General features: G+C 38.1%; 1 pseudogene; it reads right to left on the bottom strand.

The window, feature by feature from the left end:
* Window positions 1-4,464: 4,464 nt before the first annotated feature.
* On the bottom strand, window positions 4,465-5,241 carry LOC119530509 (annotated as a pseudogene).
* Between the last annotated feature and the right edge of the window lie 4,731 nt (window positions 5,242-9,972).

Genomic DNA, 9,972 nt, shown 5'->3' on the forward strand with positions numbered 1-9,972 from the left:
TAGTGAATTGAAGAAATTAAAAGTTTGTGTGTGGTGTTTTCTCATTATTTTTCTTCTCTTATTCTAGTAGCACTCTATTTTGGTTGCTTGTACCTGGCTATAAAAATGGGCACGTATAAGAAACAGCTATATGAGCAACGTCTCTGTAATTTTTGAAAAATTTATGGAGAAAATAAATTATTTCATATGAGATTCAATTTGTGACCTACACAAGAAATGTCTCTTACAACTAGCAAGATGTTTCTCCTTGACAGATCATTAGTCCTCTTTTTACTAGAAAATGAGAGTTTTGGACCCTGTGTAGTTCCTTCTTTGCCTTGGCTGACAGGGCACACCTAAGATTTGGTTAAATTGCAGTAGGTTTTCTTCAACATAGATCTTTTAGAACATTTAGCTTTTCTTCCTTCAGCTTTTTAGAACTTGACTTTTTGCTGTTTGTCTTTAAAATTTTTTGATTATGTGCTTTTGGATTTTAATACACCTAAATCAGCATACTGTCGAGGAAATGAATCAGCTTTGGAGTTCCATAGACCTTGGTTCAAATTCTGAACAAATTCAGGCTTTAACACTTCCTAGCTATGTGATCTTGGAAAAGAAACCTCTCTGAATCTTAGTATTCTCATCTGTAAAGTGAGACCAGTAACACTTTCCTCATGGTTTTAAGTATTATCTGAAATAATACTGTACAGTGCTTGGCAAAATTTAGGTATTCCAATAAATATTATTTCTCTTTGAAGTGATATGTGACTTCAAATCTTTTTTGGCAGGAGATGTGTAGGATCCATGACAACAAGGGAGTTTAATGTGTCAATTTTAAATTTTCCATATTTTGAGATCTTGGGAAAATAATCTTGTTTCTCTTAATTACTTTAACTACAAAATTCAGCAAAGAAAACTTATATATCACTTCAAAGAAATATTTGTTAATACTGGTGTGTAAATTATTTAAAGATGCCTATGTGTTATCTCAGAGATAATTCCAAAAAGGCACATGCATATCTTTAGAAAGACATGTCTTGATATACTGAGAGCATCCTTTTGTAGTTTTGACTAATCAGGTTTTTGCATTCATCACTTAAAAATATAAGTCTATATGGTTCTTACTAGTGTTTTAAATGTAAGGTCATCATATATTTACTGAGGAAATGATAGCCAAAATAATTCACATTCTTGCTATCCTGGGTGGTTAAAATGCATCTAGGGAAATGGGAAATAGATTACTGCTTCAGCCTAAGGGGCATAATGCTAAGATATAAGTAGTATCCATAGAAGTGTAATGCTAAGATTAAAATAGCAGCCAAACAGAACTGGTTAGGTAGTCACATGGGTTTCCAGTAGAACCAGGTATCAGAAAAAAAAGCCAAAGGTCTAGGATATAGGAGGCCAATAACATGGGAATGAGGAACCAGTTCTTGACGTTCCAGGTGAGTAGGAGCTCAGAATGTAGAGAATGAAGGTATTTCAAAATATAATACCATCAGTGGGTACATAGAAGTGAAATGAACAAAGAGTATTTTTCTTGGGCTTCCTTTATACTTTTGGGGTGTCTATAGACTGAGCTTGACAGTGTATTCTGGAAGTAATTGCAACTTAGGAATTCTCCTGCTAAATATATGGTTTGCATGATATGTGAGATTGTGTTTTCCCCTTTATAAGGTGCAATTATTTCTGCAATTATTGTCTTCATTAATAAATTGAACATCTCAATCATTGATTTAACACATATTTAGTGTGTTTCAGGTATTTTGAAAGGTACTGGGAATAAAAGACATAAGTCCTACCACTCAAGAGGATACTCCATAAGGGAGAAAGACACCTGAAAAAAAAAAAAAAAAAAGATAACCTAAGGATGAGTGCTTGTGGAATAAAAAGTTCAGTATTACAGCGTGTGATGGCCATAGAGAATTTGGAGCAGCAATTTATATTTTATCAACATAGATGTCCATCCACCTTCCATTCTCCCCTGCAACATCCATATCCATTCTGAACTGATGTAGGCAGAATGAAGAATTTATTTTCTTCTGATCCTATTTTGGCTCATAAAGCTGTATTTGTTAAAGTCAAGTGAAGATGACTTAACTATTGTGGTGATTCAAGGAAAGATTGCATTTTGCCACTGTACTTTGCATGTATTTTCCATTTCAATAACCCATTTTAATTAATGTAATTTTTGGTACATTTACTGCAGAATTTTCAGTTTATGTACATTTATTGTAAACAACTTTAGCTAAATGAAAAAATGTTTCATTTATATTCCCTTTAATAAGAGTAGATAATTTCTTTTACCTTTTAGAGAACAGAATATCACTAGAACAGAAGAGTGAAGATTATCTTTTTCTTATTTTACAAAGACAGTATGGTTTTATTTTTAGAATCAACACATTTTGGAGAAATTCAGTTGTTTGCACACTGGGAAAAACAGTTTATCCTTTACTCTTTTTGTGGCAACATAGATTTTATTTTCTGCACCACTGCTTCCAAGATGTTTCACTTCTATCGTTTGCAAAACATGTTAGTTCAATTTTGGGGAAACAATTTGGGAAAATGTGTTTGGGGGAGAAATAGCCAACTGATGCTTTTTAAATAACTGTGGATGTAAATAATGATAGTTTCATATGATGAAAGCCTCATAATGCTAGTAAAGTTAAGAAAATGATAGCATGTTAATAAGCCCCAGTTATCGATTTAAAAATCTATGTATTTCTCATTTGCTTTTAATATATAATAATCCGGCCACTAAAGTTGCCCCACATTTCCTGCCAGCTGGGGAACTCGCTTTGGCAGTAAGCTGCCCTGCAGGGTTTGGCTAGGAGCCAGACCACAAGAAAAGGCAGTGTGGAAGCCGTGTGAGGAGAATTAGTTAAGCTTTTAATTAACTCACCCTTTCCTGTTGTAGGGATGTGTACAGATTCATTTCTTCAATTATACTTCAAATCATCAAACTAGGCCACATATTGACATAAGCATAAAACAGTTAAGTAAGCTTTAAGAATGATAGTACAGACGTATATCAAGAAGACTCAAAAGAGATACTCAGCAGACCTAGGAGTCTGTAAGAATTTATACAGAAATAGAAGGATCTGAGACACCTCAAGAGGCTGTGTACCCAACTCTAGTCAGTGTAGCTACTCCTCTGGGCATGGAAGGCACACGTGGTATTTATCGAAGCAATACGACATTTAAAGGCATTCAGCTTAACGCATTTGTACATAGCTAACCTGGTACATCTAAACACATTCAATTTATTTACACCTGTGGACTCTTGCCCTTGTAGGGTCCTTAGTCTGGGCATGTTCTCTATATGAACTCCCCATTAAATCCCCTTTTACTTATAGATCACAGTTTTGTGTGGTCATATATTGTTTCTGAAGTCAACTTTATTTTGTTTTAAGTAATCAAATATTTATTGTTATCTTATAACAAGAGGACCCAAGGGAGGCACTCAAAGGTTGGTAAATTCCAATGCAAAAGCAACATCTTAGCCACTTGAAGGAAAGGAAAGAAGTGGCTTATTGCTTAGTGCAATATCAAGATGTTCAGTAGGGCTGTATTTGGTCATTTGAGTCTCAGACCCTTTAATAAGAGAAGACCAGCATATGGTGGTAGGTAATGAGAGGTGGAGGAGCCAAAAGACATGGCTGCCAGCTAAGTCAGCTGCTTGTAACGTCTGTATTCTGTTGAGAAATTGGGGGAAAGCTGAGTAGAGCAAGTATCTGTAATAAAGATAATTTGATCTTTATCTGTTGTTTGGGGATTATGGTAGGCATTCAGTATGATATAAAAAACGATAAAAGTTGACTTCCCAGCTTGTATTTTAAATCTAAATAACAAAGTTTTCACTGAACTTTAATGATTTGATTAAAAAAAAAAAGCCCACATTGTTGCAAAGGTAAAATCTCCTTTCTCTTCTTCACATCTTCCTCCTTTCCTCTCCCTCTTCCTATATCCTACTTATTGCATTTCAAACTCTTCCTCAAAACTCTTCCTCTTCCTCAGCATGGATTTTATGTTAAACCTATTTTGCATTACAGTAGATATTTAAATTTTAGTCATATAGTTAATTTTTTTGTCATGCCTCAAACTATTTTTTATTTGCAACTACATGATTTCATGCAATTCTTTGAAACAATGGCATAAAATAGGTTTCCTGTTTTATGTATAAAAAACTTACATACTCTCCATAAAGTACATGTATAAAAGTATTGGAACATATCATCCATTCCTACAGTATTCTCACAACCAAAGAGTCGATGCACAATGTATAAATACTCAAGTCCAAAAAGTCAGGCACATGCCTAACTTTAATAAAGTTTCTCAAACTATATCAATTTGTCTGAAGTGCATATATTTATTTCTAAGATATTGTTCTCAATAACTTCTCTATAAAATAAGTTTGATGGTTTAGGCAATGTAACTTTACTGCTGCAAGTTTTAACATAAACTCAGGCTTATTCTACCTTTCTCTTAACATGACTCGAATGGAATCAAAAGGAGACAGTGACATGCTAACATGTGAGGATTAGTCCAGTGATTCTGGTCATGATGCATTCCAGGAGGAGGTACACGTGTCACTGGAACTGGTCCATATGGTTTATTCTTCCTTCCCTGATTTGGATAACCAGATGGAACAGGAGGAGGGTAGTGACTCTGGTGGCCATATCCTAGGTACATCCCTGACCTTTTTTCTGGGCAAAGGGTGCCACGCTGGAAAAGGCAGGAATATCGGTTCTGAAATCTGGTACGCAAGGCTGGGGGTTGCAGTCACAGAATTAATTAGCTTTCCTTTATTGGGCTCTTTTTCCAAAGAAGGGGATCCCGAATGATAGCCAGAAGTGGCCTTATCAAGGGCCCTGGTAACTTCTTGGAGATCTCATCTTTGTTCTCAGCCTCGTTTTCAAAGCTGGCAACAATGAACGTATTGTTTTTCTCTGTCTCATACCGACAGCACAGCTCTCCCGGGTCGGCTCAGAGAGGGAGCGAGCTCCTTTGGCAAGCCCAGGTCGCTGTACAAGATGCAGCTGTTCTCACAGGCTTTCAGGACGTCGGGATCGACCCTCTAAAACCCACTGACACTTATGCGTCTGCAGGCCTGTCCTTTAGGTGGTTTTTCAGGATACCAATGATTTTATAGTTCTCTTAAGGTATTAGAGTCAATTGCACGGTAAAGCTCTCTACTACCTCTTCATTCATCTTATGTTTTCGAACTAGCCTTGTGAAAACGGCAGCAATTTCGTTCTGCATCTTTCCCGCCGCCGCAGCTCCGGGGCCACCCGGGCAGCCTGGGGTCCGGCAACCGAGGGCGCGGGCTCCAGGGCCGCAGCTCAGCTGCAGGGAGGCGGGGAGCCGCGCCTGGCGCGTGCTGCTCCCGCGTGGTCGGGCGGCCGAGCGTGCGCGCCAAGAAGGAGCCACGTAGCTAATTTTTAATAGTTAAAAATCTCCTGTGGAAATATTACATGAAAGTGATACTTTTTGTTTTTAATACTCGCATTTTGAGTTCATAGTGGAGCGTAACGGCTTGGTATACATAATAAGCACATTTCTAAACTAAAAAGTTCCCAATTCCCACCTGTGAGAAGGACCCAAGGGAACGGGAGTTAGCAAGCAATAACAAAAGATGTGGGCTTTATTGTGCCCTACATTTTGAAGCACAGTAGCAAAGCCTTTGTAAAAAGATTCCCATAGAATAATAAAACCTTATAGGCAAAAGAGCTTTGAGAGATGATTTTGTCCAAACTTCTCAAACTACAGGACCAGAATGTTGACACGTCGGGTCATATAGAAAGTTAGCAAAATAGCTGGTACTAGACTTCAGGTAGAATGAATCTTTCTGATATGTTTTTTCTTCAGATAATGATCTTGTAAGAAATTAGGATAACATCCAAGCAAAACAAAGTATTATGCATATTAAAAACTATATGTGCACCTCCTTTAGACTTAATTTCAAAGCAGTTTTTCATTGTGTTGTCCAAGAGGCTGAACCCTGAGAAACTGTGGCAAGGAAATAGTCTATTCTGTCTCAGTAGCATAAAGAGGATGGGTAACTGTTGAATCTGTCCCTGAAGCTATCACCCCCATTGCCCTGTCTTGCCTTACTGACCTCTAGACTAGAGGATAATTCTTAATGACCTTCCTCATCCTTCCTGAGTAGAAACCTGCAGAGTGATGTGAATCACAATGCAAAGGGGTTATGTTGAGGTTGGGAATAAAGAGGGACGTATGTGGATTGGGAGTGGGTAGGTGAGGCCTGTGAACCTCAGGGCTTGAGCTCAAGGGATAGGAAGGTGTGAAGGATGGGGTGGGCGTGGGGAGGTAGTTTCTAGAACGTGCCTTCCACACAAAAAGGCCTGATTGTTTCTGTTCCATTCTACATAATTTAACTTCATCCTTAAAGAAATAGCTGACCTATTGCACATGTTGCTTAATGGTGTTTTGTCCTCTGAATGGCATAGATTTTAGATTAGGGAAGCAAATATTCCTTCTTCTTATGATTGATGAGATTGTTCCTCATTCTTTATGTTCTTTTTCAGTTTGTTCACTGCCCTAGTGTAGGTAAAGGCCACTGAATCTATTCAATTGGCAATAACATTTTGAAATACATGATTGATAATTGGAGGAACACCTTGTAAACTTGGGAAGATAAGAAGTTCAAAGAACACCCATCTGATACTAAAACGCCTGAGTCTTATCTATTTTTTAAACCTTGAAATTAATGGTTTTGCATTATTAAAGTGACACATGTATTTTCTAGAACATACGGAAATGATAGAACAGATACAAGAGATAAATAATCACCAGTTGCCTCACTATCCAAAATCTATTGACACTTTGGAGTTTTTCATTTGTTTCTTCTTGTATCTGTTCTATTTGCTTATTTTTCCAGAGTTGTATATATATTTGTAGCTTACTTTTTCACTTTGGTCAGGAATACTAGTTGTAGATAGCTCCAGGCGGCAGACGTTTTTCTTTATTACGGCAACATCATATTCTACTGTGAGGTCATCAACAATTTATGTATTTGTTTTCCCTTAATTTGATGTCTAGGTTGAGTCCAATTTTTGGTATTATAAATGATGTTATAGTATACTTCCTGATGCATATAACTTCTAAATTTGGATTCTTTTCTTTTCACAGATTGCAGTCATGAAATCACAGGGTCTTGATATGTTGTCAAATGACTTTCCAAAACCATTATCGTTTACAGTCTGCATGGGGTATCTGAACTTCTGTATGTCCAGCATCCTTTAATCCCCTCTTCTGGTAAGAGTTCCTGCTCTTTTTAAAAAAAATTTTCCTTGTCCCATCCAAGTGACATGGAGGCAAGGGGAAGCTATAAAGCGTAGCAAATCTCCCTGGGTCTCAGCAGTTCTTCTAATGGGGACATGTGGTCCAAGGCAGGTCAATCAGACTTCTTTCCTTGAGCTTTTCTATACTGAAACTTGAGATATTCTGTCCTCTGGGGTTTCTAAGCTGTGATGATATAACTTGGAACTGCCTGTTGCCAGGACTCCTGACTTAAGAAAGAAACTGCAATTGGAGAGAAGAAGGACAATACAAAGAGAGAAGTTGGGAGGGGTTTTGGGGGTGGTCAGGGGAGGAAAAAAAGGGATGCAAGGACGAAAGAAAGGAGGTAGGCGATAAGGTAATGAGGAAAAGAAGTAGAAGGAGAGAGGAAAGAGTTGAGGCCTTCAATTCAGTTATACTTGAAGTTCAGTGGCATCCATATCTTTTCCAATTACATGAGCCAGTAAATCTTTTTTGTGTGATTAAATTAGTTTGAAAAGGATTTCTGTGACTTGTCTCTGAAAGTCTTTATATGCATCCCCACTTTCGTTTTCTACAGTTTCATTTTAAATTAAAAGTCTACAGTATAAATGTCTCACTCTACATGGCACTGATACCAAATCTTAATCATGATCAGTCCTCAGTATTATTGCAATGGATATCCACACTTAAACTAAAAATGTTCAGTGGGTTATAGGTTTCTTGAATCAAGATTAGTGACAACTGTAACCAGAAGAAAATATATTTTAAATTGATATATAAGATATTGGATGAGTATTAGAAGTTTATGGGACATTTATTCTGCACCTTAAATTTAACACAAAAGGTTTGTAACTTTTTTCTCCCTCCCCATTCCTCTTTATACTGTTTATTCTTAGGTAGAAAAATTCCAGGAAAAGATAAATATTTTTGCTATCTTGAATTCTTGATTTTTTTTCATAAACAGGAAAATCTTATATTTATTTCCTTCAGTGGCATCCAGCATATTTCTTAACCCTTTGTCATATTGGGAATGTATCTGGAACCATATTTGAATGTACATTTTACCAATTCTAGCCAACTAGAGATGCTCCTAAAGTAGGCTGGTTAATATAAGCCACTGACTAGAGTAGTTCCTGAAAGTCTTCCACTATGGAGTATATGTGAGCTGGTCCCTGGGTAAAAAGGTGGAGAGGGCTCTTTGGTTAAAAAATGTTGCTTTCTTATAGAATTCTCAATGCCTTTAAAGTGCTAATTTGCATTGTCTGTCCTCCAAAGGGGAAGGCAAAAGCAGTATTTCCCAAACACTTTTTTTTAAAAATCATAGAGCACCTTTTTCATTTAATATTTCATCTGCTCTGCACGTGGTTCTGGAAATATAGTAGAGAACAAGTTAAAAAGTTTCTTTGTACTCACAGAATTTATAGAACTAGCAGTCTGCCAGTCATTAGCTGTGCTGGAACACGAATACAAATGGGCACCCGCGTATCATATGTCTAAATATTTAAAAGCTATAAATTGAGGTAATAAATTGTAAAATACATGTGTTCCATCCTCCCATCTTGACGGATTTACCTGCAAAATGGCTTGGGCTGCCAAATTCTCATTTGGAATTTTTAGATTCCTCGGAGATTTGTGCCCTGACGATGAAGGGAGGGCTTGTTCCTGCCTCCCTGCCCGTGGACCTCTTCCTCACTTCTCTTCCCACCCCAGGAGAGCCTTTGAGTGCAAGTGTGTGGGCACCACAGCACCTTCATCCGAAGGTGACCATCCTTAGCACTCCTCACCCCATGCCCATCATCTCTAGGGCCTAGGACTCATGAAGGGGGTGGCATGGGCTCTGGGTGCATGCACCTCTTTGTCACGTCCAAGCACCAAGGGAAAGGCAAGTCCTGAGGAAGTCCAGAGCACTGAGGGTGGTGGGGAGGCCTAAGGTAGGGATCCCCCATATCTGGGTCTAAGGATAGTGCTGCTCACTCTTTCTCCTATGAATAGCCTGTGTTCTGAGAAACACACTTTGGCAAGCTGATTGAGATCATCATTTGTGAAAACATTGAAAATGTTGAAAATGCTAATATATGGACTTTGGGTTTAAATATAGTTAGGACTGTCTTTTGTGACAAGATGCAGAGCAGAATGTTGAAACAATCACCATCATGGGTTGGGAGTGTATTATATGAACATACCACTTTTCCAAAAGTCAGATTTAAATTGTAACATATTTCATCTTAAAACTGGAACTGTTGATAAAGTTGTTGGAGCAGCAAAGAGCAGCCCCAGAGCATAAGCATTTGATTCTGTAAGAGACGTGTGCATTCATCGTTTGAGAACTAGGCAGCACATATGGCTGGTGTTCCAGTTTGCTAATGCTGCCATTGTGCAAAATACCAGAAACGGATTGGCTTTTATAAAGGGGGGCTTATGTGGTTACAAAGTTACAGTCTTAAGGCCATGAGAAAGTCCAAATTAAGGCATCAACATGAGTATACGTTCAACGAAGGAAGGCCAATGGCATCCAGAAAACCTCTGTTAGCTGGGAAGGCACGTAACTGGTGTCTGCTGATCCCAGGTTGTGTTCCAGCTCCACTCTCAGCTCCTGTGCATTCTTCAAAGTGTCTCTTTTGGTTGCAGCACCTCCTTCTGTCTGTGAACACTTTTATAGGACTCCAGTGGTTCAATTAAGACCCACCCTGAATGGGTGGGGTAACACCT

This window comes from Choloepus didactylus, chromosome 3 (assembly GCF_015220235.1).
Source record: "Choloepus didactylus isolate mChoDid1 chromosome 3, mChoDid1.pri, whole genome shotgun sequence".
In the NCBI taxonomy this organism is placed as follows: domain Eukaryota; kingdom Metazoa; phylum Chordata; class Mammalia; order Pilosa; family Megalonychidae; genus Choloepus; species Choloepus didactylus.